This window comes from Conger conger, chromosome 19 (assembly GCF_963514075.1).
Source record: "Conger conger chromosome 19, fConCon1.1, whole genome shotgun sequence".
Classification (NCBI taxonomy): Eukaryota; Metazoa; Chordata; class Actinopteri; order Anguilliformes; family Congridae; genus Conger; species Conger conger.
The window spans coordinates 6,324,424-6,352,145 of record NC_083778.1 but is presented as its reverse complement, the minus strand read 5'-3'; the positions used below and the strand labels follow the sequence as shown (position 1 = coordinate 6,352,145).

General features: G+C 43.7%; 1 pseudogene; it reads right to left on the bottom strand.

Annotated features, from left to right (window-relative positions):
• Positions 1-25,647, bottom strand: LOC133119304 (zinc finger protein 418-like; annotated as a pseudogene).
• Between the last annotated feature and the right edge of the window lie 2,075 nt (positions 25,648-27,722).

Sequence of the window (27,722 nt, the reverse complement as noted above, 5' to 3'; positions counted from 1 at the left end):
TTAATTAATCGTGCCCTTGAGCATGTGAGTTTGATGGTGTAGTTTAAGGCTTCTCTCCTGACTGAAACTCTTCCCACACTGGGCGCAGTGATACGGCCTCTCCCCTGTGTGAGTTTGCTGGTGTAGTTTAAGGTGTGCCCCTTGGCTGAAACTCTTCCCACACTGGGTACAGTGGTACGGCCTCTCCCCTGTGTGAATTCGCTGGTGTAGTTTAAGGCGTGCCCCTTGGCTGAAACTCTTCCCACACTGGGTACAGTGGTACGGCCTCTCCCCTGGGTGAGTTCGCTGATGTCCTTTAAGGGTTCCCTCCTGACTGAAACTCTTCCCACACTGGGCGCAGTAGTACGGCCTCTCCCCTGTGAGTTTGCTGGTGTAGTTTAAGGTGTCCCTCCACACTGAAACTCTTCCCACACTGGGCGCAGTGGTAGGGCCTCTCCCCTGTGTGAGTTCGCTGGTGTCGTGTAAGGTCTGAACCGTGACTGAAACACTTCCCACACTGGGTACAGTGGTAAGGCCTCTCCCCTGTGTGAATTTGATGGTGTCGTTTAAGGCTTCCCTCCTGACTGAAACTGTTCCCACACTGGGTACAGTGGTACGGCCTCTCCCCTGTGTGAGTTCGCTGGTGTAGTTTAAGGCTTCCCTACTGACTGAAAGTCTTCCCACACTGGGCGCAGTGGTATGGCCTCTCCCCTGTGTGAGTTCGCTGGTGTCGTTTAAGGCTTCCCTCCACACTGAAACTCTTCCCACACTGGACGCATGCATGCGCTCTCTTGCTGCTGGTGTCCACCTGTTTTGGGCTGAGGAGTCTGACTGTATCTGGGACAGTCTGAGAGGGTGCACAGTGCCTGTGGGAGCTGGTGGAGTGCTGGAGACTCTCTGGTGTGACTGATCCTGCTCTGAGCAGTCTCACATATTCCTCATGGTGAGAGTGCTTGATGTGCTTGTGCAGGTAGATCTCTGCTGTGTAGGAGAGTGAACACTTAGTGCAGGGGAAGAACTGAGAAGGAATATCATCGCCCCCTGGTGGAGGCAAGGGAGAATGAGTTCAGAGCGATACGTAGAACTGGACAGAAAAGAAGAATCCTTTTATTTGTGTTTTTAGCACCAAAACATTTTTCCCCCGGCGTGTCTGACACGATTCTCAAATCTCAAAAGGAAATATTAGATCAACGTGAAATCAACTAAATTCTGGTTGTTGATTTCTCAAAATAGTACAAAGACACACATAGATTAGGGTTAACATGGGCATTGATTTGGGCAAAGTCCTATTTAAGTCAGATTTTTCTAGTCTTTAAAACAATGCTGTGAAACAGGTCAATTCAGAATTGCAGGACACCAAAACCTGTGATCTGTGAGAATCTGTGAGAAGAAGGCCCCAAAAACCATTTGAAGAACCAATGCCTTTAATGCCCACACCAGCTTAGCAATTTGGCAAGCCAATATTTGGTCCCCATCCACAAAACCATAGCAAACCACAATTTCCATGTTCCCTTTTCCAGAGGTTCACCCCAAAATCATTGCCCAAAAAGTAGGGGAAATGCTTTACGGAAATAAATTCCAATTCAGAATTTTAAGAAGGCCATATTGATCTTTCAACGGTGGAACAAGAATGCAAATAAAACCGCAAGCTGCCAGTTCCAGTCTTGGCTGTTCTGGTGTTAAGAGAAGGGATTCATACCTTTAGAAGAGCACTTGTTGCCGCTCTCCATGGCTACGTCTTCCTCAGTCAGCTCTCCCTCGTAGGGTCCATAGTGCACTCCCCTGGGCACTGTCTGTCCCTTGGCGAACACCCCCAGGCTTGCTCCAGGGTTGCTGGAGACACTGACCTCCAGACCGGGGGGCAGGGTAAGCCGGGCCCTGTCGGGGGCCCCCGCGGGCACTGGAGAGTCCGAAATGAACGAAGGGGGGCCGTGGACCGGGCATTGAAGAAGGACTGGCACTCGTCACAATCTAAGAGAAGGGAGAGTTCATCCATAGCTGGACCTCAATCACAAAGGAACCGAGAGAAATAGAAACAGCCTTTGTTTCCGCATGGCTCACAGAGATAATCTTCATCTCTGGGCTCCTCTTCCTCAGTGTAGCACACTTTCTGCGTGCTGTGGAGGTTTTCACCACGGATGTAGACGTTTGCCTGCCCCTTCTGCGATTTCAAATGCTCTTTCTTCGATCGTCCTGAAAGTCACAGAGCAACGCAACTGTGGGCAAAATACAACAGATGAACATGCTAAATATCAAATGTTATTTTGTGGAGCAATATTGGGATATTGAACTGATGAACCTTGGAAAAATTATTGTTGTACTGATGTGTCAATCTGTAAGCACTGTGTACATTTCATTTCATTGACAGTAGAGCTTGCATGCAATAGCTGTTTTGTTTTGACCCGTCGTTTCAGTTTCATGTTTGTAACCACTCAAATACCCCAGAGAAATCGCTGTTAATGAAGATGTCTGCTGTCCTGTGTGTAGTTGCTATTTTACAACCATACATTTGTGGTTGATTACTTAATGATTACTCTCCAGACAAGGGTTCCATTCCTCATCTTCAGAGTTGCTTGGCTCTGCAGCCCTTGCCAGCATGTCTCTCCGAGATTGAGGCCCTCTCATGAAAGCTGGAGTAGGGGAGTTCAGCCCTAAGACCAAGAAGAAAGGTAGGTAACTCAGGTTCAGAAATTCAGACCTAGGTACTATCTAATTTCTAGGCACAAGGACAAACAGCAAGCCTTTCAACTGCAACTTCCTGTTCACATGTGGTCAAAGTCACACTCACACTGAGGTGAGGATAATTTTCTTGAAAAAGGAAAAACAAAAGACACTTCACAATTTACGTAATAAAACATTGTATTTTATGAATATTGAAAAACATTTTTCAAGTGAGTAGAGGGCAGTGTCGAGGACCCGGCCCTAGGCCCTCCTGATGAGAGATTGACAGAAGATGGGTTAAGCAGGAATGCATTGTTAACCCCTCGCACACGCCAATGGGGTAGGAGTAAAAGCTCCCGTAAGAGGAGAAGTATATGGTATAAAATAAATGTACAACCGTATATGGATACTGAGGAGTCTGAAGTCAGAGGACTTAGATTCAGGGTTTTAGAGAGCAAGGCTAAAGGCCTGACTGAGGCCATGCGTAGAATGTGTTCTAGCATGACCATGGAAGGGGCTGAACACGCAGAACGGAAAATTGGGGACCCAGGGAGTTTTGCATTCAAGGAGACGATAGATGTGATAACATACTTGGTTGACACGTGTGGGCTGGCTCCTACAGGGGAGGAGCACGAGGCCTGGTTAAAAAAACAGGATGAGAAAGACAATGAAAATAATTGGGAAATCAAAGAGCAGGAGGAGATTGAAAAATGTAAAAGAGATAAGGAAAATGGCATGGACGTCAATACCGAAAGAAAATTAAGAGGCTTCACGGGCCTCTCTGAGGATAACACAAATAATTTATCGAATAGATTTAAAGGACTGACTATAGAGGAGTTGAATGATGAATTACACTCAGCTATTAGCTGGATGACCTTTGTAGACCCCTTAAGGCGCCACAAAAAGGGGCACCTGAAGAGGGTGTTGGGATGGTGGCAGGCTTTAACGTCTGGCTTACATGAAATCAAAGTTTGGAGGAAGTCAAGGAGAGATTATGAAACTGACACAGACACCAGTGATGAATAGGTTCATTAAAAACAACATAAGGGCTAGTGTTTTTCCACTCGTATATTAAGATGGTGGAAATTCCCAAACCAGAGGGGCCCATGAAATAAAATATTGGGGACAGTTCTTTTGAGGTATGAGAAAATGACAATTGGAAAAACAGAAATAATTAATATGATCATTAAAAAACAGGTTATATAAAAGATAAATGTCTTCCCGCTTGACATAATGGGGGCATTTCTTATCAAAAAAGGTACACTTTTGTATGCAAAAAAGATATATAAGGGATACGTTTTTAGACCTTAGAGCAGGATCCCAGAATTTGGCTTCAGAAGATATCTACGAGCTGGTGAAGAGAGAGCAACACAAGACAGCTGTAGTCAAGCTGGAGTGGCGCGCTCCCTCTGCGCGCCACTCCAGGATATGGATATGGAGAGAGGAGTGACGTACGCGGTGCGGACTCAGCACAAGAGTTGTGACAGCAGGACTGATGTCAAAGAGGTGTTCACGCGCATCCCTCATCATACAGAAAAGCTGGTGAAAGAGTTAAAGGGCTTTTACAACATGCTTGGAGCCGTGAACTGCACCTGGAGGCCAACAGACGGGACGCGGGGTTCCTCCACGCTACAGAACACCTTCCTGCTGGACCCACGCAAGAACCTGAAGCCTCCCCCCCTAACCTCAGTGTCAGTGAGGAGAGGCATATGCTGCGGCTGCACTGCAAAACCCCCGACGTGTTCGAAGAAATACCAGTGCACATCCCAGACAACAGGCAGGAGAAGTACGAAGTGCAAAGTCACGTCTTTCGAAAGTCTGGGTCCTGATCCTGCCCCAGATTCCCAAACCAATGCAGCTGTTCAAAGAGCTCATCAACAGCAAGGAGGAGGGATCAAATCCCGCAGAAAACGAGATGGCTATATTTAGGGCATGAGTGGTAATTATAATCTATATTACTTGTAGAAGTAGGAAAAGTAATACATAGAAGTAATACATTATAAGTTTCCTTTTATTTTTATGTCTTTTATTTTTTAGAAAGATACTATATACGATATAAATAAGTAGTAGACTTTAGGGGTGTTCGTACCCATTGTATTAATGGAAGTTCAGTAGCTTTTATCTCCGTGAAGGGGGAGCCATAAGATAAGGTAAAGGCCAAAGAGGAGGATGGATATTGGAGGGGTGTACCTTGATTTTTAAACATCGTGGTGGAAAGGTAATTTAGAAAGAGCTAAGAGGGGTATATGTAACTTGCATGTGATTAGCAAACTGCAAAAGATGATATGTACACTGTAATCTGTATAACTCTATTCTTTTGATTGATTATAATAAAGTATATCTTACTATAATCATATGTGATAAAGAGTCTTTAGAGGAAATACATTGAATACAGGACATCGATTACCAGATTTGCATCACACCCTTCACTTCGAGACTGGGCTGGAAGTTCAGTAGAACTTACCAGGGCTCCAGGACGTTCGGAGTACTTGAGTTCGTCCCCGAGACACCTCATTGTGAGGTACTGCTCGTGGGAACGTGAGGTCTGAGCTCGGCAAGGGGTCCGTGGCTCACGACAGCAGAATGAAGTGTTTCGGTACTCGTCAGGAAGTACAACCTTACACTGTGTAAAATAAAGAGCCTCTTACCGAGGGCTAGCATAACTTCATGGTTCCTCTTGATCCTTTTGAATCGCACTCTCACATTTCTGCAAATTGGTCCACTCAGACTTGGAGAAGTAAACTTTGAGCTCCTCTAATTTATCCTGGAACAGGACCAGAATGAAGAGGAGTTATAGATGTAACATGCAGTAAGAGATCATACACCAATTATTTGCTTTCCCTGGAATACAAGTTTGGTTGCTATAGCCATAGCATTTGTTTCTTAAAAGTGATGTGTGCTTACAGGATCAATTATTTTGAAACAGATTTCTTCATAGAGATGTATTAGTGTGTGCACCTACATGTTTCAACTTAGGAGCACATGTGAGTGTAGAGCCTTGACACAGCTAGGAAGACGATGGGTATTGAAATGAGAATCTCAACTTGTAAAATAACATCACTTGAACTGTCAACTAATGCATCCAGATAAAACTAACATTGCAAATTGAATTCTATAACCAGTAAATGTACAAAGCAAATTGGTCTTGCTCATGACAATTAGACTAAATACGAAGACATAATCTATCATCAGGAGGCTAATATATTCATGAGAACGAAATCATTGTGGGAGGTCTTGATTCAGTCGGAGAGAACTGCCATTTTGTTCCGTGTGAATTCATCACATACGATGCAATAGCACAATCTACAGGTGTTTGGCTTCAACTATACGTGTCAAATATTTTTCGTCGTCACGTTTGTAGCCAAGGACATTTCTGCATCCCGAACTACGATTCCAACTAAGTTAACAGTGTCGCATCTTGAATGTTGGCTAGATTCGACGACAAGTGGTAAGAATTATTGGGATATAGCCATGATCAATAAAACCTTGTAAGTTACCTTGTAAGATTATCTTCCGAATCCATCTCTGGCACCTTTCTGGCTGTGGTTTAAAATATGTTAAGTGTTAGCCGGGTAACATCAACATTTGGAAAATGACAACAACCAATAATCCTGCCAAGGTCTGCTTTTACATTTGCTGAGTAAAACAAACGTTAGCTCGGTAACAATATTCGTATTGGTCTAAATGTCAGATTAAATAGTTAGGTAGCTAGCTAAGTTAGCTACTAATGTAATATAGGGACTGAAGGTTAACCTTAACCATATAACGTTTGCTAATTACTGACGCGAATGGTGTTCGCTAGCTAATAGTTTCATGACATTAATGTTAGCTAGCTACATCTTTGAATTTCAGATCAGCGAATTAGCTAGCCTGACGTTTGTCGCTAGACAAAACGTGAGCAGTTTATTCGCTTATTTTGACATTTAATTTGGCTAACATTTTTCACGATCATTCATTAGGGAAGCGGACACGTTATGTTAAATAAAATAATTTTCAATAAAACTTACAGATTTGCAGTGCTGTCACACGTCTATTGCTGTCAATTGAACAACATTTTTTAAAAGTGACCATGAAGTAGAAAGGTTTGTCGAATTGCTGCTTTCTAATGGCAAATTAGGCTTTCGGAAAAGGGCGTAGCTAACTGTACGCCGGTAGCGACAGTAACTTTCATTTAGCGGTTGTGAAAAATGAAAGCATCTTTTCCGGAACAACTGTGATAATGCCTTATCGTTTTCTTAGAATGTGTAGTTTATTATTCTGTGTAGGTACAAATCGTGCATGTCTGCATGTCTGCATGTGCACATTTTGAAGCGATTGAAAATCATTTTAAAAGTAACTAATCCTGTTATGCATAATTTAAAGTAGTATCCATGGCTAATAACAAATGTTTCATTTGTGTAATTTGACTTTGTGACCCGGTATTTAGTGTTGAGCACAGTGACTGAAAAACATTATAACTGCATTGCATTACATGGACAAATTATAATAATGAATGAAAACATCCTGGATAACCTGAGTAGCATCATTGAACGTGTACAGCTGTGGGTTTGTTGAAAGTCTGGTTATTTATTAGGAGACGGTTTGCTTTTGTCAGTAAAAGTTAAGCTTCAACATGCTGGCCATAAGATTTATTGGCTCATGAAATCCTAGAATGTTTGATATTATTAATTTATTTAGCAGTATTAATCTCCTAAAAATGTGTTTATTAAAAAGAAATGCAGAGGATTATTGATTGATTGACAATTGTTAAGTAACTGATACTGATATTTGACACCATAATTCTGCAGGGTGTATGAACTCTGCATATAAAGCGTGATATTCGAAAAAACAATAAAGAATTGTATTGTTTTCAACAATACGTGTTTTCTTGAAATTTGTGATTGATTCCTAACAACATATTTTTATTTGTTTAATATTGATATTTAATTGTTTCAGTCAATTTCTGTGTCAAAAAAGTGGTCTTCTGAATTCTGGAAAAAAAATGCAGTAAACTTATTTTTTCAAAATAAGAGGAACATCCATTTTATGAAATGAAATAAAATGGGAAAGGTGAAAAATTGAATCCATTAAATGAGTAACCAGATAAATTAATTTAGATAAAATTACATTTTAAACTGGAAAACCAAGATCTCGTGTGTTTGTTAATTGTGTAGTTGCTGCTTCCAAGAATTGTATTTGCAATTATAGTTGGAAAATTTGTTTTTGCAAATGGCATTCTTTGGCTAACTAGGAGATGATGGTGATGATGATGCCTACAATTAGTGTAAATTTCACCCTTATGGATATCGCATGTAACCGATTTGAAGTATCTTATCTTCGGTAGCTAAATTATGAGGCTTTGAAAATGAATGCACACAAGCCTAACTGTAAAAATGCTGATGAAATGTAACAGAGCAGAATAAAAATGAAATATCACTTGGGATGAATCATAAGAGGCCGACAAGGAACGTAATGAATTAAACACTAAACGTGTTCTCTTCTTCTCTAGGAGAAATGTTTTGAGTTAATTTGAAAGTCCAATTTGGTACTGTTGCGGGTCTCAGGGTCATTGAATGCTCCCATGGCAAGACAAAAACATGGGTTGTTTTGTGGTGCAGCTGCATAGGCCAGTTTCCCCGACACTGTTCCTGTGGTTCCATCCTCATCAGCTTTACGTGCCCTTACATTTGTTCAATGTCAACAACATTTTGACATTGTTAGTTAATGCCAATTCCTGTAACTTCTTTCTCAAGTGCAAACTGTGAGCAGGGTTCTGTATTTGTGGTCGTAAGATGAGCACGTACCCAAGGGTTGGCACATGCAGGAGGGGAGAAGTAAAGGAAAAATACCCACACACCACCAAGATCCAGCCTCCATTTTATTCAGCTCTTTACTTACTGATCACAGCAACTCTCCTTTATTTCAAATAATAATAATTCTTAAAGTTAACATTTCATTTCTTAAAACAATTCAAGTATAAATACAATGTGTGCAAAGATTTGCAGTCAGGTCCATAGATATTGGGACATCGACACAATTCTCATCTTTTTGGCTCTATACACCACCACAATGGATTTGAAATGAAACGAATAAGATATGCTTTAATTGCAGACTTTCAGCTTTAATTTGAGGGTATTTACATCCAAATCAGGTGAACGGTGTAGGAATTACAACAGTTTCTATATGTGCATCCCACTTTTTAAGGGACCAAAAGTAATGGGACAATTGGCTGCTCAGCTGTTCCATGGCCAGGTGTGTGTTATTCCCTCATTATCTCATTTACAAGAAACCGATAAAAGGTCTAGAGTTCATTTCAAGTGTGCAATTTGCATTTGGAATCTGTTGCTGTCAACTCTCAATATGAGATCCAAAGAGCTATCACTATCAATGAAGCAAGCCATCATTAGGCTGAAAAATCAAAACAAACCCATCAGAGAGATAGCAAAAACATTAGGTGTGGCCAAATCTACTGTTTGGAACATTCTTAAAAAGAAAGAACGCACCGGTGAGCTCAGCAACACCAAAAGACCCGGAAGACCACAGAAAACAACTGTGGTGGATGACAGGATAATTCTTTCCCTGGTGAAGAAACCCCCCTTCACAACAGTTGGCCATATCAAGAACACTCTCCAGGTGGTAGGTGTATGTGTGTCAAAGTCAACAGAAGACTTCACCAGAGTGAATACAGAGGGTTCACCACATTGGTGAGCCTCAAAAACAGGAAGACCCGATTAGTTTGCCAAACAATATCTAAAAAAGCCTTTACAGTTCTGGAACAACATCCTATGGACAGATGAGACAAAGATCAACTTGTACCAGAATGATGGGAAGAGAAGAGTATGGAGAAGGAAAGGAACTGCTCATGATCCAAAACATACCACCTCATCAGTGAAGCATGGTGGTGGTAGTGTCATGGCGTGGGCATGTATGGCTGCCAATGGAACTGGTTCCCTTGTATTTATTGATGATGTGACTGCTGACAAAGCAGCAGGATGAATTCTGAAGTGTTTCGGGCAATATTATCTGCTCATATTCAGCCAAATGCTTCTGAACTCATTGGACGGTGCTTCACAGTGCAGATGGACAATGACCCGAAGCATACTGTGAAAGCAACCAAAGAGTTTTTTAAGGCAAAGAAGTGGAATGTTATGCAATGGCCAAGTCAGTCACCTAACATGAATCCGATTGAACATGCATTTCACTTGCTGAAGACAAAACTGAAGGGAAAATGCCCCAAGAACAAGCAGCAACTGAAGACAGTTTCAGTAGAGGGGACTACTTTTATTATTAGCATGACAGTCATATCCAGTCATGAGAGTGAGAGTGAGAGTGAGAGAGAGAGAGAGAGAGTGCATGTTCAAGTTAAAGTTCCTTTTCAGTGTGTGTATTTGTGTCTGTGTATGTGTGTCCGTGTTCTGCTAGTTTTAGTTCCTGTGGGGGGAGGGTGCCAGAGGGATTGAGAGTATAAATATATATATATAATATATCCAATCTAAAAAACTAGATGGTACTTATTACATATCTTAACTTGAAAACAGGTAAAATTTGATCCAAACACAAAAGAAGGTCTAGAGCACAGAGCCAGAGTTCAAATCATTTGATCTGTTAGTGGTAAGAAAATGCTACTGCACCCCTCTCCTACCTACCTCAAGCTTGACCTCCCTTGCAAATTTCTCCAACACAGTTCTGTACTAGGCACGATGGTGTTGTAGCCTCTCAACTGTGACTTCTTCTCTATGCACCCTCAAGAACAGAACAGCCTATAATACCCTGGGACATCATCAGCCCTGGGCCCACCATGGTCCCACCCAAACACCTCTCTCATTGCTGCCCTGACCCACATTTTCAAAAGACATTTACATTTGTGCCCCTCAGACCCATCCAAAATATCAAGAATGCCCTTTACAAATAAAACCCCCCACCTCCACTGGTAAAGACAACCTTTCCCTATGTGACAACCAGCCCCATAAAACAGTTTTCAGTAAAACAATAATATTGTATTCACCATTTGTAGAAATCTGACATATCTATTACAAAAATGTTTATTTAGAACACATTGACTGCTTAAATTAAACTGTTTTATCACCAACTTTTCATAGCAAAAGTCTCAATGAGGTAAGGTACTACTTAGGTAAAAAGCACATGTCTTTGATGCACATAACCAGATAACATTTAAAATGTGTAGGGATAGACATTTATTTTAGGCTGTAGATTTGACATGAAAAATTACAAAGTAAATGTAACAACCCAACAGTGCACTTTTGCCGGAATTGTGACCACATGTTGTAGCATAACCAAAGAAACCCCAATATAAATGACAGCCCAACCGTGTGGCTTATTCATTAAATGACCATTTGGGTAAACCCCTTGGGTAAACCCCTTGGGTAAACTGAACATTTACCAAAATCTTTGTACTGCGGCTTCTAGGGAGTGAGCTATAAGCAGTGTGACAACCAACCCGTGTGACAACCATCTGCCCTACTTTAATTCCCAACATGAAAAGGTTATAATTCTCGAGTTGTTAAGAATACCAAATACATGTAACCTGTATGTTGAAATCTTCTCTTCTGAATAATTGGACACAATAAATGTGTCTAATTACAGGTTAGACTGTAATGGCACTTATGTATGGATTGTATAGATATTGTTGTTTTTATTGGCTGTTGTATTGTTGTATTCAGGGTATTCTAGCTGCCAAATGCTAGTTTGAAAGTTGATCGTACTCTTCAAGAGTTCTGATTATCTGTATGTTTACACTCAGACTCGGAACAGTACTGTTCTCTCGGGTCCTCTTTGCACTTGTTCTTGTGTTTGATTTGCACGTTGTTGTACGTCGCTCTGGGGGTGCGGGGTGCAAAAGAGAAAGCATTTCAAGCTCATCGTCATTTTGAACACGGAAGATAAAGAAGAGGCGGTAAAAGAAGAAATACAATTGAATAAAAGTACGGAGTAAGTAGCCTGTGTGCAGTGGGGTGGAGAGAATAGAAGCTAGAAGTTTAGGGATTTGGGGAGGATTTGGAATTCCGAATTTGGAATTTTCAAATAGCTGCGGCGTAAATTGCCCCTTTCACAGCGCAACGCTTTGTTTGATCTTTCGCCTCACTTTTAATATTTGGGAAAAATATCGTCAATAGCTTCGTAATTACGATGGTAACAAATTCCAGAACAGGTGTGTTATGAGGTGGGACCTTCCAACATCAAGGCTCAACCTTTTATTTATCCATTACGCCCATGATTAAAAGAATATTTATATGTTCGCAACAATTCTTCATTTTTGTGGCTCGGACTGCTCATATTTAGGCACTGTGCGGTGCCTCAAAAGTGGTTATGAAATAAAAATGTTAATAGCTTTTTAACCACAGCACCCAGAGCGTTCAGATAATGTGTTTAGGATGAGGAGGAGATGAAGATGCGGGCACAACTCCTGGATCCCCCGGGAAATTCATTTAAATGATTACACTAAAATTTCAATCGCTTCCAGGTCGCTTGACCCACTGAAGAATGGCAAATAATACGGGGGACATTGTGATAAGGGCACAACTCTTTGATTACACCAGGGCGTAATGTTTTTTGGCAATTGTATACCGTAAATCCTCAAATTGTGGCCGGGGTCTTTTATTTACTTAGGCTGCACAAAGCACAGGCCTTTATTTGGGGCAGGCTTGTATTCGAGGCTGGCCTTTATTTCTTATTAGGCTTCTGTTGTAGAATTTTATTCTTAGAAATAAAGTAAAAGGCTACACTTAAAGTGGGCCAACACTGTTCAACACTTCCTGTAACCGTTCAGAAACGCAACTTGAGCAGCTAAACCATTAATGAAAGCCAAAACAGATGCGTCTTCATAAAATAACAACTTGCCAGACACGTCTTCATGAACAATAACAAATTAACGTAGATAACAGCAAGTTAAGGATCTTTTTTTCCCCTAAAGTGCGTTTTATTGTGAGACGCGTTTCGTTTGGAGCAGCATACCGGTAGGGTATCAAAAGATCTTCGCTTTGGTTTGGGATTTAATTTACTTTCGGACTGTTTGATTCTATTGCTAAATGCTGGGACTGATGGGCACTGAAATCTGGGGGGTATTTGAAGGTTTACTGTTAAGTTTTATGTAGTTGAAAGATTGTCGGGATTTCCACCCGTCTGTTTATTGCGAGTCAAGGCAGCCGCTTTCATTCATTCATTGAACGTGCGCTGTGCTGTAAATACACGGAAACCTTATTGCATAGCCAAGTAGCCTAAATTGAGTTAATTTTTTATTTTGCCTGATTTACTTTTTATTAAATTCGTAGGTTGGAATGCTTCGCTGCAACAACTGTGGCAAGCTATTCAGAAGGGGGCGGCAAGCCACTGGTAGCTTGAGCAACGTGTTGGAGACCCATGGTGTATAGGACTTTTCATTGGCAACAGTATTAAACCAACAATATAAAATATTCAGAAGAGCTCTTATTTCATTGAGTTAAATCGAAACAATGTCTTCTAGTGCTCATGGACTGATAGCACTACTGGTAGGCAATATTACCCCGGCTTGTATTTGGGGGCCGGCCTTTATTTGTCCGAATCGCCCCGGCTATTATCCGAGGCCCGGCTTCAAATAGAATCCCGGACATAATTTGAGGATTTACGGTACATTATTTTATTTATATCTCAAAAGCATCCAGGTCACATGTCCCAGGGGTTCAAAGCCAATACCAATAATTTGATTTTAATCCGACACAGGGGACACCTCTTTATATATGCACTATTAGTGTCTTAAATATAAGACACTCAATGAGAACTTTATTAGGAACATTTACTTTAAATTTTTTTACGGCAGCAGTGCAATGCATACAATCATGTAGATACGGGTCAGGAGCTTCAGTTAATGTTCATATCAGCCATCAGGATAGGGAAAAAATGTGTTCTAAGTGACTTTGACTGTGAAATGATTGTTGGTGGTAGACAGGTTTGAGTATCCCAGAAACTGCTGATCTCCTGGGATTTTCACACACACCAGTCTCGGGAGTTTGAAAAGAATGGTGCAAAAAAACAAGCAAAAAATCCAGTGAGCAGCAGTTCTGCAGACAGAAAGACCTTGTTAATGAGAGACCTCAGAGGAGAATGTCCGGACTGGTCAAAGCTGACAGGAAGGTCACAGTAATGCAAATTACCACATATTACAACAGTGGTATGCAGAAGAGCATCTCTGAACACACAACGCATCATAACTCTTAAGTGGATATGCTGCAACAGTAGAAGTCTAATAAATACCTAATAAAGTGCTCACAGTGTATATTGAGAGAAGAATTTGTTCAAAAATGTGTAGATTTATATGCTCATGAAATACAAATATTATTTCAATAGCTTCCCAACCACAAAACCTAGTGACTAAAAACCAATAAGAAATAATTAGATATTGATCCCATATAGAACACTGTTTTTTATTGCAGTTTAATTCTTAAATCAATATTTTATTTAACAAATACTGAATGACTACTTAATTTATTTAATGAAAAAAGTAATTAAACGCCCAGGTCACCCCTGTGCAAAAGTACTTAATCTTACTAGCTGGTTGCACCACCTTTTGCACTTTCTGTAATTTGGTATCAATCTTTCACATCGCTGTGGAGGAATATTATCCCACTTTCTTTTGCAGAACTGCTTTAATTCAGACAAATTCATAGGTTTGGAATGCCATGATCAAGAAAATTCCAGAAGAGATGAGAAAAAAGTTAATCAGGTCTGGAAAGGGTTACACAGCCATTTCTAAGGCTCTGGGACTCCTAACTACAGAGAGTGCCATTATCTCCAAATGGAGAACACTTGAAGCAGTGGGGAATTGTCCTGGGAGTGGTTGGCCTGCTAAAATTCCTCCAAAAGCACAGTGAAAACTCATCCAGGAAGTCACACGTGATCCCAGAAGAACATCCAACCTGCCTCTCTAGCCTCAGTTAATGTCTGTTTCCACAACTGCACAATAGAGACTGGACAAGAAGGGATTCATAAAAGAGTAGCAAGGTGGAAACCATTGCTGATCAAGAGTACATCAAGATATCAAGATAACATCAGTGCTTATCTCACAATTGGGGCGACGTGGCTCAGGCAGTAAGCGCAGTTGTCTGGCAGTCGGAGGGTCGCTGGTTCGATCCCCCGCACGGGCTGTGTCGAACTGTCCCTGAGCAAGACATCTTTGTCGTGAGCCCGGACCCTGTGCCGAGCTCAGACTTCACGTTCCCATGAGCAGTACCCCACAAGGAGGCGTCTCGGGGACGAACTCTCTTTTCCTTTAAGTACTTTCGAACGTCCTGGAGAACTGGTAAGTTCTACTGAACTTCCAGCCCAGTCTCGAAGTGTAGTGGTGTGACGCAAGCTGTTATATGATCTCCTGTATTCACTGTATTCCTCTAAAAAACCCTTTCTTTATTGATTCACCCTCACTCAGATATGATTATAGTCAGATATACTTTATTATAATCAAAAGAATAGAATTATACAGCTCACAGGTTAAATATCATCTTTCAGTTTGCTAGTCACATACATTGCTTTATATTCTTTTAACCGTATACCGGTGCCTTTACGTGATTCACATAAGGTTCATATAACCCCTTTGTTTTTCTAATTCACCTTTCCACCAGATGTTAATGTCAAGATACACCCTTCAAATATCCATCCTCTTTGGCCTTTACCTTATCCTATGGCTCCCCCTTCACGGAGATAAAAGTGACTACTCCTAAAATATTGTGGGCACGAACACCCCTAAGTTTCTTCTACTACATTCTTTTACCCTTATGCAGTATCTCACCGAAAAATAAAAGACATAAAAATTAAAGGAAAACTATAACTTTAAACTTCTATACAATACTTCTCCCATCCCACAAGTAATATAGATCATAATTACCACTCAAGCCCGATCGCCGCTGTCCTGCGCTGCTCTCTCCTCAACAGCCAGTAGATATCTTGTTGAGCGAAGTCCTAAGAGGTCCTTAACGTCTAAAAGCTCACTCCTTATATATCCTAAAACTTGTACGGAAATGTACCTATACTGATAAGAAACTGGTACCCTTGGCACCTAGACGGACAAGAGATTGGCACTTCTACGGGCAAGAGATTGGCACCGGTTGTGTATCCGTTGTACCGGATGGCACAACACTAACTCTCGCTACCCCTCTAATGGGCTTATTCATCATCACTGTTATCGGTCTCACTGTCGTAAACCCCTTTCAGCTCCCTCCACACTTTGACCTTGTGCAAGCCAGCAGTAAGTGACCTCCACCAACTCAACACATTCTCCAGGTGCTCTTTCTTGTGCCACCTTAAGGGATCTACAAATGACATCCAACTGATAGCTGTATGCAACTCATCCCCCAACTCCTCCATAGTCAACCCTTTGAACCTATCCGTCAAATTGTTAGCGCTATAATCAGGGAGGCCCTTAAAGCCTCTTAACCTTCTTTCGGTATTAATGTCCCTCCCTTCTTCCTTATCTTTCTTACACTTTTCCATCTCTTCATAATCTTTTCTTTCCCAATCGTCCACATTGTTTTCCTCATCTCTCTGCTCTAACCAGGCCTTATGCTCCTTCTCATGTCTCCTTATCAGCATGTTGAACCTCCTCCAAGGTCATGCTGGAACTCACTCTGCGCATAGCCTCAGTCAGGCCCTTAGCCTTGTGAAAACTATAAAAAAATAGAAAACCCTATATCTGAGTCTTCTGATCTCAGACTCCTCTGCTGACAAGTAAGGCTGCACATTAGCTCTGAACCACATGTTTCTTCTTTTACGGGCGTTCTGACTACCACCCCAGTTGCGTGTGCGAGGGGTTAATAACGCATTTCTGCCTAACCCATCTTCTGTCAATCTCTCATCAGGCGGGCCCTGGTCCTCGACACCTTACCCCTAAATGCTCCTGACGAGCTGGTCGGGGCCTTGCATGGCAGCCAATCGCTGTCGGTGTGTGAGTGTGTGTATGAATGGGTGAATGAGAAGCATCAATTGTACAGTGCTTTGGATAAAGGCACTCTATAAATGCCGACCATTTACCATTTACAATTGCAAAAAAAAGCACCTGGGTATTCCCCAAGCCTTTTGGGATAATGTTCTATGTAGCAATCATGCTTTATGTAACAACTATGCAGCTTTGTATCAATGGGTCATGTGACCTGGAAGCTATTGAAAAAAAACAAATCTACTATTTCCACTATTTTATTAAAACACAATAAGGATATATTGGCAATACAACAGTGTGTGCCCTAACATGGTATGCATATTCGAATTAATCGGCTTTGGTTTGGAATCAATTGGTCATGTGCCTATATCTCCATGTCCTCCTGATCCTGGTAACTAGACAACACCGCACTTCTGAGACGGTTCATGAATATGAACAGTCTGAGCCACAAAAATGAAGAATTGTTGTGAACATATAAATATCATTAAAAACTAAATTAAATCATGGGCCGAATGGATAAATGAAAGTTTGTGCCTGCATGTTGGAAGGACCCACCTCATAACACACCTGTTCTGGAATGTATTAACATCGTAATTTTGAAGCTATTTTATCGTGCGATGATCAAACAAAGCCTTGTGCCGTATTCTCTAAGATATTTAACGTATTAACTTATTCTAGAAAGAATTCAGACATATTTTCCCACCCACCGATAGAAGCCTATTTATCTTGAATTGAAGCTTATGGATAGAATAATAGTTTTGGATTTGGATATACATTATCAAACATTTGCATGAACCTTGTGTGAAATGTCATTGTTTTTATTTTTGCTCTAGCTATCAGACCGTTTGGATTCGTGATCAAATGTACAAGTTGGGCAGAATGTACAGAACGTAGCGTGCTATAGTTGGTTTGTGTGTTGTTCCTCCATGTTAGCTGAGAGTAAGAACTAAGACAAATTACCTTAAATTGATTTCTGCTACATTAAATTAAATTAGTTTGCTAATCCATGTGTGGAGCTTTCATAGTTTCATATTATTTGAAATGAGCCAACAGCTTCCGTCTACAGGAGCATGTAAAAAAGTTTCAGGGTTCATATTTGACGTCTAACCAGTCCCAATTCACAACGACTCAGTGGGCATGTCTTTCCTATTGAATCTTATTCCATTTCATTCTTAATTGTTTCAATCGTATTCAAATCAGCAGAAACTTTAGGAGCAGGAATTGTAGTTAGTTCTATTAGACGCCGTTTCTTGTTTGTACCACAAGGTGGCAGTACGTAGCTGTGTATGCACTGCTTCAAAGCAGGAAAGCGTGTTTTCAAAGCCACATCAATGCCAGTCTGTGTTATGTTTGAGTTGGAAACAGAGATGACATGATAAAAATGCTTTTACATTTTACAATGAGGCTACTTAAGAAATAATGATCTGTTTGATTAATAATTGGCTTTCGCCATCTTTGGATGTTTTCCATGAACATTTCATTTTGAGCCTGTTCATATTTGTAAAATGTGATATAATTATGGACTAATGTGCAGTTGAAAAACTTGAAACATGTAGTTGACCCTTAATGATTCTGATGAAGAAAATCTAACAAAGTGAAATCAACACCACCATGTTGACATGAGATAGAGTTCATCTCAGTCCTACGGAACTGTGCTGTGGCCTTCCATGGCTTCCTGTTTCACTGGGGTATAAAACTGATGGAAAATTTAACATCCATTTTACCCAAGTCCAAGGAAACAAACTCTCAAATAAAAAAAAAACAAATGGTTGGTGTCCTTCAAAAATCAGGCAAAAATAAATAAGTATTCACATATATGATATATTTCATTTAATACTATGAGGGAATTAAGAAATTATATGAGTAGTGGGTGCTAGTGTATGCTATTCACCAGTAGAGGGAGCTAGTGTATGCTGTGCTAGTGTATACAGCAAGCAAGAAAAATCCAGTGGTCAGAGTTAGAGAATAACTCCATCTTCAGGTCACCAATATTTCCAAATCTACAGTTAATTGCTACAATAAGAATTTCATAATTTATACTATTAGACACTGCCTACATGCCAAACGACTATTTGGAATTGATTCAGGATGAACAGCGGCACGGATGGTGCAGTGGGTAGCACATCCTCATCACTTCTCACTTCTATCTTTCTGTTTCTTACCGCTCTTCATTGGCAGTTGTGCTTTCTCTTCTATTTCTGTCTGCCTCCTTCTCTCTCCACTAACTTTTAACAAACTCATCTGGAGACATCGCCTCACAGCAAGGAGGTCCTGGGTTCGAATCCCCGTCGGCCGGGGCCTCCCTGTGGGGAGCTTGCATGTTCTCCCCGTGTGGATTTCCTCCGGGTACTCCGGTTTCCTCCCACAGTCCAAAGACATGCAGGTTAGGCTGATTGGAGAGTCTAAATTGCCCATAGGTATGAGTGTGTGAGTGAATGGTATGTGTGCCCTGCGAGGGACTGGCGACCTGTCCAGGGTGTATTCCTGCCTTTCACCCAATGAATGCTGGAATAGGCTCCAGCCGCCTTGCGACCCTGCTCAGGAAAAGTGTGTTAGGATACTGAATGAATGAATGGCTTTATTGGGAGCAATGAAAAAAGCAGTTATAGTTTCCTTAATAGCCTTGTCTACTGTGGTCAGATGAGATGACAGGCTGGGCATAGGTTTGGTGTTGATTTAAGGATTAATATACAGAAAAGAACATCATACCTGGGGTAGATATGATAGTGGATCGTTAATGTCTTGGGGCTGTTTTGCTCCCACTGCATTATGAACTCTACCCAAGTACCAGGACATTTTACCCAAAAACCTGGGTAATTGCACGTGAAAATATCAAAGATCTGGAAAGATTGTGGATGGAGGAAGGGTCTAAGGGTCTAAGATCCCTCCCAGTTCTCCAGTCTTATTGGACATTATAGAAAAAGACCCCGTTATCCTTGCAAGGGGAGGGTGTCTAACATCCTGAATACAGGGGGGCAATAATTGTGATGCCTAATTTCACTCAATAAATGTATGATCTGAGAAACGTGTAATTTTGGTTGAGTCCATTGAATCATTAATAAAATAAATTCTGCATGTTGGACAGTCAATGTATAGCTGAGCACTGGAGTAATTTTTATAATACGCTTCTATTATAAAGAAAAACTTCTTTAACATTACCAATGGTCCCACATTACTGAGGTGACTGTATAGTATGTTGTTCTGTGATGGATTTGCAACCTTTCCAGGGTGTTTTCCTGCCTCTCACCCAGTGCATGCTGGGATAGGCTCCAGGCCCCCATAAACCTGACCAGAAGTGAGTGTATGAGATAATGGATGGATGGATGTGGAGTATAGGTTTATGGACCATTTAAATTCCAGACTGCTTCCTGTCAACACAGTGCTATATTGTGTATGTGCTTGTCTGTTTGTATTCGTGTGTCTATTTTGTGTTCAGTGTGTTCTCATTTTGTGTGTTTACAGGTTGGCTGATTTGTGGTCTAGTCTAGGCTGAAGTGTTCCAGTCTCGTGAGATAGGGGGCGCTGTTTCTAAAATGAGTCTCACAAAGGAGCCAGAGAGCAAAGGTGGAACCCTCAGCACTGACAGAAAGAGGTATAAATGCACGACTCAGATATTTAATGTGGTATGAGTTAGAGCTGCAGTCAGAGGGTGAGTTTAACAGGAAGCTCTGTCTCCATGTTTTGTTCACAGGGTCCAGGTAGAAAGAGCAGGGTCACCTGTACCCAACTGTCTGTCTATGAAGAGTGATCATTCAATGGGTCATCCAATGAACTTCAGAGGAGAGTTCACAGGTGATCAAAGGTAATTAAACCAGTTAAAATCGACGCAATTGTTAAAGGAAATCACCAATATTTCGGGAAATATACCGTTTTCCAGACTTACTCAGACTTAGACGAGGTGTTTGATATAATTAAAATTTTTGTGCATTCACTGGCTCGGTTTCCAAGTTAGCATAACATGTTAGCTTAGCATAAGGACTTGAAGCCTAAAGATGTCAGTAGCCCACCTCCTTCAAAGTGAAGAAATACCCCTTACAGCAACTCTGAAGCTGTCTTATTTACATGAGGCATCAGGTGTATTTGAAATACACATGCGGGTTAAAAGTTAAAATGAGACGTTGTTTTTGGTGAACTATAACCGCTGAACATACATGTATCCTCTTCCGTCTTCCACTGGTTGAACACAGTGATCTGTGCACCTTCTGAAGGTAGTTTTAAAAGGTATAACTTGTCCGAAAACAACACCTCTCATTTAAAAACATGTTTTCCTGCGCGTGTATTTCAAATACACATGATAACTTGTGTAAATAAGACAGCTTGCTGTAAGGTGTATTTCTTCACTTTGAAGGAGGTAGGCTACTGACACCTATAGGCTTCACGTCCTTGTGCTAAGCTAACACATTTTGTTCACAGGGAAACCAGTGAATGCAAAAAATATGAAAATGAAATTGGACATCTCGTCTGCTGGGTAAGTTGTAACAAGGGAAACCAGAGTTCTGGTTTAGTGGCTGTGGCCTCTTGGGCATATTCTCCAGTACACCAGTAAAGGTGGGTGCACACTACAGGATATTCGGCCCCAATTTTTGAGAGGGGTGCGTGGGGGTTGGACCCAAAATGCACGACTCAGAAACAATAGTTAAATAAAGTCCCGTTAGGGCTTTATTCGGGACGAGTCCCAGGAGCGTAGTCAACACAAGCAAAGTCCATACACGAAGATCCAGCCAAACAAATATAAAACAAACAAAAAGCACGGTGCCAAGGGAAGAGGCAATCTCGTAGTCGGTAGACGTGCAGGGAGGTCCGGTACCAGGAGAGCAGTCAGCGGGGCAGATGAACAGGCGGACGTCAGGCAGAGGCGTAGTCGTGGGCGAAGCGGGAGTCGAAACCATGAAACAATCAGCGGGGCAAAAGTACAAAAACGGTAGGCGAGGACGTAGTCAAAAAACAAACAGTGGTCAACAAAACAGAAATCAATGGATGATGGTCGATAACAGGCTTGGATCGTAACGTGTAAACAAACAGTAGTAATGCTCAAGAGTTGCGTAGTTAGACTAGAGGCAGACAATTTCGCAGTGAACAGTCGCGCGACTGGGCTATAAATGCGGGTGTAGACAGGTGCAGACAATTAGTTAGAGCGTAGCAAGGAAATGGAAAACAGGTGCGATGGATGACAAGTTTAAGGAGATTAGTAATCGTTAGTAATAAACCTATCCTGCCCTAGCATTAGTAAATTAGTAAATGACATGCACGAAAAACGTAAGGTAACATGAACACATGATTAGTTTGTTAGTCTCTACCCAATCCTGATCTAGCGTTAGTAGTTTTAGTAAATAGACAAATGGAAACACTTAGGGAGTGAATGACAGAAAGAGAGAGAGAGAGAGAGAGAAAAGGCGGAACGCAAGGTTTGCGGAAAAACATGTAAAAGTGTATGCATAACAACGACCAGTTAACATAACAATAAACATGCATCAAAACATAACACAAAGCGAAACTAAGACGATAATCACTCAACATAACCAGGTAAAATAATCGTATGAAAACATAACTAGACATGACAAGAAAATAAATCGTAACGAGACATAACTAAACATGACAAGAAAATAAATTGTAACAAAACATAACTAAACAACATGATGAACCTAGACAACATAATATATGATAAGACACTACGTGACTAAGACAACATAAATAAACATAAAACATGGCGAGACAGACCTGAAACGTGACAGGACCCCCCCCTTAACGACCGACTCCTGGCGGTCCTTGGAATTTATCAGGGTGGTCACGATGGAAGTCTTTGATGAGCGATTTGTCCAGAATGAGACTGGGAGCGACCCAGGAACGCTCCTCAGGGCCATAGCCCTCCCAGTCTACCAAGTATTGCACCCCACGGCCCCTCTTACGAATGTTCAAGAGTTTTTTAACTGTGAATGCAGGGTGGTTGTCAATAATGCGGGGGGAAGGTGGTGGGGGATCCGGGGGACATATGGGGTGAGAGGATACAGGCTTAATACAAGAGACATGGAATGTGGGGTGAATTTTAAGGGAAGCAGGGAGTGACAATCTTACAGAGGAAGGATTAATGATTCTGTGGATCTTAAATGGACCAATAAAACGGGGTTGCAGTTTGTGAGAAGTGGCTTGGAGGGGAATGTCCTTAGTGGACAGCCAGACGGAGTCACCTGGTTTGTAGGCTGGAGTTTCATGTGGATGGCGAGGGAGGGAACAGCGATCTCGGCCTCCTGGTCAGGGAACAGTGGAGGTTGGTAGCCCAGGGAGACCTCAAATGGGGATTTCCCGGTGGCGGCGCAGGGTAAGGTGTTGTGTGCGTACTCCACCCAGGTAAGCATCTTGCCCCAGCCGGCTGGGTTCTTGGCCGATACGCAGCGTAGAGCGGCCCCCAGGTCCTGATTGGCCCTCTCAGTTTGGCCATTGGATTGAGGGTGGTAGCCCGAAGAGAGGCTAGCTGTGGCCCCGAGGGCCACGCAGAACGCTTTCCAGACTTGGGAAATGAATTGGGGACCGCGGTCAGATACGATGTCCGAGGGAAGTCCGTGGATGCGGAACACCTCTCTCACCAGAACATCCGCGGTCTCTTGGGCGGTGGGCAATCCAGCCAGGGGGATGAAGTGTGCCGCTTTGCTGAATCGGTCCACCACCGTCAGGATGGTGGTGTTACCCTCGGAAAGGGGAAGTCCGGTCACGAAGTCCACTCCGATGTGGCTCCAGGGTCGGCTGGGCACCGGCAATGGTTGAAGCAGTCCAGCAGGGGCCTGGTGAGATGCTTTGCTTCTGGCGCATGTGGTGCAAGCCTTGATGAAGCGTCTGGTGTCGGGGATCATGGCACTCCACCAGAATCTCCGCTTCAGCACCGCCAAGGTGCGGGTAAAGCCAGGATGGCAGGAAAGGAGGGATGAATGGGCCCATTGCAGCACCTGTGTCCGAGCGGCTGAGGGAACGTATAGGCGTAATCCGGGGTTGGACCTGGGATCGGGATCCTCCCGTAGAGCCCTCTGGATCACCGCCTCGATCTTCCATGTGACAGATCCGATGGTGCAGGAGGCAGGAAGGATGTTCTCGGGGACCTCACGCTCAGAACAGGTGTTGAATTGACGGGACAGGGCGTCGGGCTTAACGTTCTTCGAACCTGGACGGTAGGTCAGAGAGAAGTTGAACCTCCCGAAGAACAGCGCCCATCTAGCCTGTCGAGAATTCAGCCTCTTGGCTGTCTGGAGGTATGCCAGGTTCTTGTGGTCGGTCCAAACGATGAACGGCTTCTCGGCCCCCTCCAGCCAATGTCTCCACTCCTCCAGCGCCAGTTTGACTGCCAGCAGCTCACGGTTTCCAACGTCGTAGTTCCTCTCCACCGGGGACAGCTTCTTGGAGAAGAAGCGCAGGGGTGTAGTCGGTTGTCAGCGGCCGCCACCTGAGAGAGCAGTGCTCCCACCCCTGTGTCGGAAGCATCCGTCTCGACCACAAACTGGCGGGTGGGGTCGGGGTGTACCAGGATGGGAGCGGAAGAGAACAGTCTCTTGACCTTGGTGAAGGCCGTCTCAGCTTCGGGGCTCCACCGGAATGGCACCGCTGGGGACGTGAGCTTGGTTAGAGGAGAGACTACTTGGCTATAGGAACGGATGAACCTTCGGTAGAAATTGGCGAATCCCAAGAAGCGCTGGAGTTGCTTGCGTGAGGTGGGTGTGGGTCAGTCGGTGACCGCCAGAATCTTCTTGGGATCTGCCCTGATCTGTCCCTTCTCAAGGATAAACCCAAGGAACTCAACTGTGTCGGTGTGGAAGACGCACTTCTCTGCCTTGACAAATAATTTGTTCTCTAGAAGTCTTTGTAGAACTTGCCTGACGTGGTTTTCATGATCCTTGGCATTAGTGGAGTAGATCAAGATGTCATCCAGGTAGACGAACACATGGCGACCCAACAAGTCCCGAAGAACATCATTCACCAGGGCCTGGAACACAGCAGGAGCATTGGCCGAATGGCATGACCAGGTATTCGAAGTGTCCGAGAGAGGTGTTGAAGGCGGTCTTCCATTCATCGCCCTCACGGATCCGGACCAGGTGGTATGCGTTGCGAAGATCCAACTTGGTGAAGATGGTGGCCTCGTGAAGTGGGTGGAACGCGGAGTCCATCAGGGGCAGAGGATACTTGTTCCTCACCGTGATGTTGTTCAGCTCCCTGTAGTCGATGCACGGGCGTAGGGAGCCATCCTTCTTCTGGACGAAGAAGAATCCAGCACCGACGGGAGAGGAAGATGGGCGAATCAGTCCGTTAGCCAGGCAGTCACGGATTTATTTCTCCATAGCCTCCCTTTCTGGTCTGGAGACGTTGTATAGGCGACTAGAGGGGAGTGATGAACCGGGAAGGAGCTCGATGGCGCAGTCGTAGGGTCAATGGGGCGGCAGTGACTGAGCTTGAGTCTTGGAGAACACCGTGCCCAGGTCATGGTAAGGTGTGGGAACCCCTTCCAGGGAGGGCTTGGGAGTCTGTGGTGGAGCTAGTGCTCCCTCTGCTGGTGGCGGAGCGGAACGCAAGCAGGACAGATGACATTTAGAATCCCAGGCTTGAACTTGATTAGAACTCCAGTTGATCGTGGGGTTGTGTTTCTGGAGCCAGGGTAATCCCAAGATGAGTTGGTCATTGGGGGACTGGATGACGCGGAACTGGATCATCTCCCGATGGTTCCCAGAAATGATCAGTTGTAAGGGAATAGTGATGTGCGTCATGCGGCAGAAAGTCCTTCCATCCAGCGACCGCGCATTCTCAGGGTGGGGTAGAGGGAGGGTGGGGATGTTCAGTTCGGACACCAACACTTCGTCGATGAGATTGCCGTCCGCTCCAGAATCCACCAACACGTTAATCCGGGTTGTTCTGTCGGGAAGAATCAACAGCGTGGTGAGCGTGGGACGATGGTTCTCTCTGTCAGCACCCTCATGCCTGTCGACTGCTCTCACCTCTACTGGTCGCCTGGTCCTGAAGGAGCACCGAGCCTGGGTGTGACCCGGCCTCCCACAGTAGAAGCACGAACCGGTGGTTCTGCGGCGTGCTCGCTCCTCGGTAGAGACCCTGGTACCGGCCCGGGACAGGTCCATGGGTTCGGATCCCTCCAACTGCTGCTCCTCTCGTCGAGGACTTGGCCCCTGCCTGGGGTACGGGTTGCCGGGAAGGATCGGTCTCTCCGACCGGCGTTGTCTGGCACGGTTGTCCAGGCGGATCGTGGTGCGCACGAGTTGGTTGAGCTGGGTGATGGGGTCCAGTCGCGCCAACTCGTCCTGGAGCGTCTCGCTCAGGCTGGCCAGGAAGAGATTCACCAAAGCTGCATCGTTCCAACTAGTAGCCGCCGCGAGGGTGCGGAAGTCGATGGAGTGGTCTGCCGTGGTCTTCCGTCCCTGGCGCAGAGCAATCAGTCTCTGGGATGGCTCCTGGTCGCTGGATGCGTGTTGGAACACTTTTCGAATCTCGTCAGCGAAGGCTGGGTAATGAGGAGGGAAAGAATCCCCGGACCACACCGCCGTAGCCCAATCAAACGCCCTCCCCTTGAGTAGTCCCATCACATAGCCAATCCGACGGTCGTCGCTGTTGTAGGTCTGGGGCTGTTGTTTGAATACAAACTCGCATTGGAGTAGGAACGCCTTGCACCTCTGGGGTTCTCCACCGAACCTCTCCGGAGGGGGTTGTTGGGGCTCCCGGAATTGCCAGGCTCCCGAGGGGTTGACCGCCGGGGAAGTGGGTGGGTGGGTGAGTTCCTCCCGTGGTTGTGGCAGGACCGCAACGGCGAGCCTCCTCATCTCTGCACACAGTTCACGAATCTCCAGGTGAAGCTCGGAGATTCCTTGTGAATGCTGCCGGACGATGGCTCCTTGTTCCTGGAGGGCGTGGAACATGGCAGTAGAGTCAGCAGGGTCCATAGTGGCGAAATTGTTCTGACAGGGGTGCGTGGGGGTTGGACCCAAAATGCACGACTCAGAAACAATAGTTAAATAAAGTCCCGTTAGGGCTTTATTCGGGACGAGTCCCAGGAGCGTAGTCAACACAAGCAAAGTCCATACACGAAGATCCAGCCAAACAAATATAAAACAAACAAAAAGCACGGTGCCGAGGGAAGAGGCAATCTCGTAGTCGGTAGACGTGCAGGGAGGTCCGGTACCAGGAGAGCAGTCAGCGGGGCAGATGAACAGGCGGACGTCAGGCAGAGGCGTAGTCGTGGGCGAAGCGGGAGTCGAAACCATGAAACAATCAGCGGGGCAAAAGTACAAAAACGGTAGGCGAGGACGTAGTCAAAAAACAAACAGTGGTCAACAAAACAGAAATCAATGGACGATGGTCGATAACAGGCTTGGATCGTAACGTGTAAACAAACAGTAGTAATGCTCAAGAGTTGCGTAGTTAGACTAGAGGCAGACAATTTTGCAGTGAACAGTAGCGCGACTGGGCTATAAATGCGGGTGTAGACAGGTGCAGACAATTAGTTAGAGCGTAGCAAGGAAATGGAAAACAGGTGCAATGGATGACAAGTTTAACAAGGAGATTAGTAATCGTTAGTAATAAACCTATCCTGCCCTAGCATTAGTAAATGACATGCACGAGAAACGTAAGGTAACATGAACACATGATTAGTTTGTTAGTCTCTACCCAATCCTGATCTAGCGTTAGTAGTTTTAGTAAATAGACAAATGGAAACACTTAGGGAGTGAATGACAGAAAGAGAGAGAGAGAGAGAAAAGGCGGAACGCAAGGTTTGCGGAAAAACATGTGAAAGTGTATGCATAACAACGACCAGTTAACGTAACAATAAACATGCATCAAAACATAACACAAAGCGAAACTAAGACGATAATCACTCAACATAACCAGGTAAAATAATCGTATGAAAACATAACTAGACATGACAAGAAAATAAATCGTAATGAGACATAACTAAACATGACAAGAAAATAAATCGTAACGAAACATAACTAAACAACATGACGAACCTAGACAACATAATACATGATAAGACACTACGTGACTAAGACAACATAAATAAACATAAATAAACATAAAACACGGTGGTGGAACGAACTCCCCGTTGAGGTCAGAACTATAGAATCTCTCCCCACCTTCAAGCGCAAGCTGAAGACACACCTCTTCAAGCAGCACCTCTCCCCATCCCTCCCTACCTCCCTGT